We start from the raw sequence: 7429 nt of genomic DNA on the forward strand, positions 1-7429 counted from the left end.
ATAAACTATCCGTTGCGCTACGAATAATAAATTATAAAATAACAGATTATATGCAAGACATTTACGAAATTACACAGAATAGAAATATGTCTTAACGTGAAACTGGTAAAATATGTCAAAACATGCCTTAACAAATTCGTCTATTTTGGCTGATTTTCATCAGATACGTAATGATCTCGGCCCAGTATTCGATCCGATGCCAAATAAAAAATATGTTATAACCAGTTAAGAACTGGTTAAGAACCTGGGCTATCGCTCCATATCATAGTGTTCGAATGGACAACAATTTGCTGGTGGGGGTGTTTTTGTTTCTTTAACTCATTTAGGGTGGCGGGTTGAAGTTATGTGACTCCGTGATTAAAAATATATACCTCATAAATAAAACATGGAAATATACACTGTCAGTAAGGAAAGGATTTCAAGAATTTCATTCTTATTTGCATAAATGAGAGGCCCATATTGGGAAATATTATGTACGCCTATATACGAGAATAAAAACAAATTCAACCTACCTATATTCACGATTTTAAGTTCGAGTACTCCTTGTTGGCGCAGTAATAACGTCGTTGCCTTGAAACTAAGGGGTCCCGGGTTCGATGCATGGTGGTTTATATACCACTTTAACTGTAGGTCCGATCCCCATTAGCTTATATGTTCATAAAGTGGACATACTTTCCCCTTTTCTCTCGCTCTTCCCTTCTTTCTTTCTCTCTTCCTCTCTCTCTCTCTCTTTCCTCCTTTTCACTCTCTCTCTTCCTTTCTCTCTTGTCCTATATCTCTCTCTCTCGTCTCTCTTTCAGAAAAAAAGGAGGGAGAGAGTGGGATGAGCCTCTCTCTCTCTCTCTCTCTTTACTTCTCTTATCTGAGAGAGAGAGTTCTTCTTCTCCTCCAAAAAGAGAGAGAGAGAAGGAAGAAGAGAGAGAGAGTTCTTCTTCTCCTCCAAAAAGAGAGAGAGAGAAGGAAGAAGAGAGAGAGAAAATATCTTCTCTCCTTTATTTCTCTTTCTTTCGATCCGAGAGAGAGAGAGGAGAAAGAGGGCGGGGGAGGAGAGAGAGAGAGAGGGGCAGGGGAAGAGACTCTTCTTTTCTCTCTCTATTTCTCCTCTCCCTCTCTCTCTCTCTCTCTCTTTCTTTCCTCCTTCTATCTTTTATTCCTTCTTTCCTCCTTTCGTCTTTTTATATTTTTTTGAGAGAGAGAGAGGAGAAGGAGAGTCTTCCCTTCTTTCTCTTTTTCTTGCCTTCTTTCTTTCTTCTCTTCTTTCGGTCTCACTCCCCCTCCCCCCTCTCTCTCTCTCCTCTCTCTCACGAAAGAAAGAGGAGAGAGAGAATAGAGACAGAGAGTGTTTCTTTCCAAGAGAGAAGGAAAGAAAGAAAGAAGGATAAAAAGAAAGAAGTAGTAAGAAAAGAAAGCGAAAGAGAGAGAAAAAAGGAAAGAGGATCTCTTCTCTTTTCTCTTCGTCTTTCTTTCTCTCTCTCTCTCTTTCAATGAGAGAGAGAGAAAACTCCCCTTTCTCTCTTTCTTTCCTTCTTTTAAAGTGAGGAAGGAAAGAAGGAAAAAGGAAGAAATAAGGAAAGAACGCCAACTTCTCTCTCTCTCTCTCCTCTTTCTCTCCTTTTTCTCTTTCGTCCCTTCCTTTCTCTTTCAGAGAGAGAGAGCGAGAGACTTTTTTGTAGGGGGAGAGAAAAGAAGAAGGGAGAGACAAAAGAGAGAAATGAAGTAGGGAAAGAGAAAAGAAGTAGGGAGAGAGAAAAGAAGCTCTCTCTCTCTCTCTTTTTACAAGAAAAATCCACAACGATTTGGAGCTTATCGTCATTCGTAAGCCGAAAAGACAGCTTGTTAATTATGTCCCTCATTTCAGTTCAACTCACAACACACATCACATACAATCCACTCACTACTGTATTCACACACTGCCTCTAAATAAATTCCACGCACCAAAACCACTCGACGCGATCTAGACTGGTCCTTGTCATTTCGGTAAACCATTCCCGATCAGCCAAGAATTTTCTACTCCCCACTGTATCTCTAGTTGTTTGAAGGTCAACGACCTCTTTTTCAACTCCTCTGCAAGCGTTCAATTATGTTCTTGTCCCTGCCACATGACACTTTTCCCTTGCCCGCGATAATTTGGCTTCAAAATTCCCCATTCCTGGGAAGATTATGTGCTGGGAAAAATTGGTTTGCAACATTGACCCAGACTGTTGAGGAAGTTCAGACGGTTTTTTCCAAGCGCATATGCAACCCTGTTCTCTCTCCTGTAACAGTTTGACTCCACGATTCCCCGATCCTGGGGAAATTACATGGTGGGAAAATTTGGTTTGCAACATTGATCGGAGCCCTGTCAAGCTTACCCGTCACCCCCGTGGAGTTGCCCGCCAGCTGTCTCGCGAATTCAAAGAAAGCGGGCAATGTTTCCAACTTCTAAGAAATAGGTTCATCTTCTTATTAAAATGAAAAATTTTATGCACATTTTTTGATAGATATTTTTTTCTGTATTTTATTCCCAGAGTCTGGGCTTCGCAGATAGCCTAGGTAGCTCCGAATATACGCCTCTGGTTATAACATAAAGTCCAGGGCCCTACTTATAAAAATCCACTAAAAATCTGAAATTAGGCTCGAAAAATCCTGAAGTAAGTTACAAAAAATTTTAAATGTTAAAAATTCTTGAAAAATACTGATCTGATTAGATACAATCGTTGAATTGAAATGTTAATAGGTATATATAACAACCAAATATTAATTTTCTAACCAAATTTTCATTTCTTTACATCAGTGTTTCCAAACCTGTGCTCCGCGGAGACCTAAGGGCTCCAGGAAAATAAATAAAAATTGAATGGAATTAAAGATTAAGAAACAAAAAGTAGAATCAAAGTAAGAAAGCTAGGAATTCCATTCTGAACGAAAATTTGGTCCACATAGATTTGACATCTCACAGCGAACTAAAAATCAAGTTTCAAAACCAAAGTCTACCGGAGTTTTGGCTGCATTTACAAGATGAATCCAAAATCTTGTCTGAGAAAGCAAAATTAGTATTGCTGTCTTTCTCAATTACATATCTCTATGAAGCGGGATTTTCAGTTTATACAGCTACCAAAACAAAATACAGAAGCTGCTTAAGTGCAGAATCAGACATTCGCCTGCGATTATCAATTGAACCTGAAATAAGAAAACTGGGGGGGAATTCAACCACAGGTGTCTCATTAAACTTTTGTACGTTATTTTATGGACCATACTGTTGCTCTCACCAACAAAGCAAATGGTTTGATTTATTGAACTTTGGAAGAACTTTTATGTATGGCCAAGTTTTGACAATATCATGTGTATTGATGGTAGTTCAGAATAAATTGAGTATTATGGTAAATATAAAGTTTTTAAAAATATAATTTCATTGCATGGACATTGCGCAATTGTTTAGATATCTCTTTACTTTACATTCCCGTACAATCTACCACCTAATCCTCCGCTCTGTAACATTATTACTAAACACCACTAACTTGCAAGACAGGGTACGGTAGGCCTAAGGGGCTCCGCCATAGAAATTGATTCTAAAAAGAGCTCTGCAAGTAAAAAATTTTGGGAACCACTGCTTTACATAATTTTCAAATTTATCCATAAATTATTGTAATGCTATACTTGTGCTGTTAGCAAAAGTTACTCTTTGATATGAAAAATGAATTTTGTATGTATAATTTGCTGAGGTTAGGATAGAATAGAGAAAACATGGGCTTGTGCCCAATTTTTTTTTGAAGTTCACCTTGATAACCGGGAATTATACTTGAATTTTATCATGATCCTACTGACCACCCTGAATCCTTTTTCATCTTATCCACCGTCAAACTGCACCTTTTGTCTGCGAGGATTCGGGCAGTTATGTTTGTATTTTACAAGGTGGATGAATTGGGTATAATATTACGTCTTTCTTGTTTGAAAATTCTTCCCTTTTTAATAATAAAATAATATATGCTAGAGGGGATGTGATTTCTTTCTTATTTATCTTCTGGTGGCTTTAATTAATAGTTCATTTGTTGCTGGAGAGGGGTATATTAAATCAATTGATTGTGGATGAAGTGAATTGCTTTGTGGGCAAGGGATGTATAAATTTATAAGGAGTGGTTCTTTAAATATTCAATTAATTCATTCTATTTTAATATTTATTTTATATTTTCATTTTTAACAGAAACATAGTCAGTGCTGTAAAATGGAATGCTGAAACGTTACTTTGCAAGGTGTGAATGCCATAAAAGGACCGAAATGACTGTGTGCAGGTAAGAGTGGCATCCAACATTTTGTTTTGTTTAGAGCTTTGAAAAACATTCGACTTGGAGGGATGGAAATTGACAGAAAACATGTTTCAAACAAGTCAGTCATTGAATTGTTTCATCATCAAACCAAGTAAATATCTCTGCAAGATATAAAAATCCTGTAAAACCTAATTTTATATATATATATATATATATTGGATAAAAGCAAGGAGGGCCAAAAGGGCTAAGTAAAAATCAAAGAAGGTAAAAGGAAACACTCACCGGACAGTAGAAAAAATCAAAATTTTCGCTAATTTCATAGCATCATCGGTGTGAGGAGAAATAGACGGAACCGGAAGTTGGGGCCCTGCAGAGTTATGTTTAATATGTTATATATGTTTAATTTAGGCACATTAGGCACACCTAAAATAGGTTCTAATTGTTATGTATTCAAACACATGCAGATTGCACTCAAGGTGTCGAGTTGACTTTAAAAGATATGCACCGCATAATGCAATATTATTTATTTAACATCAAATTAACAATTTATATCAGACTCCATGTCTAACAAGACAAAACACAATCTGTTAGTAGAAACATATTAAGTTCCAAAGATCTTATAAACTGTACAGTTCATTTACATACGCAGCATCACACACGACACTAATAAGCAAGATAGGTTATTTTAGGCACTATACAACTTTTGTCAGTTGTTTTTTTTAATGAAAAGCTGACATAATTTATTTCCTACTTACCTGCAGAGGGAAAAATAGATTAAAAACCTAAAATCCGACGTCTACTTACAAGTTATTATACTGTATATATTTTTGTTAATGATGTGCTGGGAATGAAAAAATTAGGTACAGGGTCAACGAAGTTAGTAATAAGGTGTGTTTTATACAGCGTATATTGATACACCTATAGACTGAATTGTATCTTCTGCAAATATGCTGTATAAAGAAACAAACTGCCAGAGTACTAAGTGAGGTGAGTGTACAGGGAAGTTCTGAAACTTGGAAACAATAAAAATTTCTTGACGTTCGTAATCCATTATTATAGAAGTTCTGCAATTGACCCGGAGAGCCTATGTTCCACTTTCAATAACGAAATCATCTGTGTTGTCAAATCGCCATCCCTGAAGTGTCTCCTTCATCTCAAGGAAGAGAAAAGAAAACGCTGGGTGCAAGTTCAGGTGAATATGGTCGATGGGACAAAATTTCGTAACCACACCTGCCAGCTTCCAGGGCGGAGACGGATGCCTTTGCTGATGCATTATTCTTTCGCCGCATCTCGAAATTTCTGCAGAAGGGTACAGTAGTAAGCCCTGGTGATAGTCTGACCTTTTAGAAGATAATCAGGTTAGGATTATTCCACGACAGTCCCAAATAACTGACATCATGACATTTCCTGCAGACACCTTAGTCATTTTGGAAGGGAGGAAGGTGTGTTTCTACTACCGATTCATTTCTTTAGTCTCCGTATCGTGCTGGTGGATTCACAATTTATACAGTTATGAGACCTGCAAAGAAATCCTGCTCCAACCGAGCCAATAACTGCTGTGTAAGTTCATATTGAGTATGTTGCTGAACTGGGTCCCGCAAGTGGTGAACCCATTGTGATGACACGTGCAATTGCTCATGCATAATTTTTCCATGTACTTCAGTAACTAAACCAACTTCATCAATGGCTATTCAAAAGTCTTCAAGGAGATTTTCTTCATTCTGTCAAGATTATCTGTAATTGAGGGTCTCCCATATAGAGGCTCGTCTGTGAGGGACACGCGTCCAATTTGAAAGTTCCTTTTCCACCTCACAACATGGACTACCATCAACATAAATTTATCATAGATTTGGTGGGTGCTGTTACCCTTCAAACGGAGGAACTTGATAACACTGTAGACTTCAATTTATTCCATCAAGCAGTTTAATGTTACCTACCAGCTCTTGAAACAAAACAAGTTGGCATAATTTACATAATACAAATAAGAATCCATACTCATGATGATCAAATTACTTATGGATAGCTCCATAACTAAATGGTGATAATAAAAACATTAGGATCCCTGCTTGTATACTACATGGGATTTACAAGACAAAAAAGGTCTCACTATTAAATAATGTAAATTAAAAATGAATATTTCATGGTGGAGTTGCATATTTAAAATTCAATGCATGCATCATTTTTCAATATTGTTCCAGTAAAAAAATTATGGTTTCTCTTTGAAGTACTTAATATACTATATAGTAACTCACACTAAATTATTCAATAGAATAGAGAAAAATAAGGTTCAATACAGAACTCGGATTTCTGGGAGAGTCACATGCATTTATTATATCCCTAAATACCATACAAAAATGAATATTTGGGTTGAGAGTACTTATTTATTAATCTACATAGTTTTCTGTGTTTGGGGCATCCACCTTTTCTCTGGTGTGATACCTGTTCACACACTTCACTGACTATGATCTCGCCATTTATCTTAGTGTCTAATGTTGTAATCAAAGGGGGTCCAAGGTTCAGTTCTTAGGGGGAAGGGGATGCAACTATGGGGTACGTAAGACCAATTAGACTATCTCAAGTGGGCAAAGGAGGAAGTGTACAAGACAAAACCCCACACTGTGGAACAATTGGAGAGATGGATTCAGGATGTTATCACAAACATCTCTAAGGAATTTCTACAGAAGACCATGAATTCCATCCCTGTTCGTTGGAGGAAGCTGGTGGATACTGCAGGTATCTGAGCTGGCACATATGTAACCTTATTCCATAATATATACATGCAAAGAAAATTTCATTAAGATTGCTTAAATATTACAAAAACTTCAGCAAATTTTCAATGCCTAAAAACCCTATAGATAGGCTAACCAGGACTAAGTCAACAGTTGAAAAAATGCGGTTCAAATCAGAAATCAAACAAACTACCCTTCAATTACAAGGTGACAAGATGCAGGTTAAAAGTTAAAATCAATAAAATACAGTGGAACCCCGATTTTAAGTTCCTCGGTTTTACATTTTCCCACATTATTCGTTCAACATTCATGGTCCCAAAAGAGCAACATGCTATAAAATTTCCCCCTATTTTACATTTTCCCGCATTTTAAGTTTTTTGAGCTTGGTCCCCTGAAAAACGTAAAATCGAGGTTCCACTGATTTATGGGTAAATAAAATCACACAAGTTAAAAAAAGTT

This window comes from Lepisma saccharinum, chromosome 3 (genome assembly GCF_977018435.1).
Source record: "Lepisma saccharinum chromosome 3, izLepSacc3.1, whole genome shotgun sequence".
NCBI lineage: Eukaryota > Metazoa > Arthropoda > Insecta > Zygentoma > Lepismatidae > Lepisma > Lepisma saccharinum.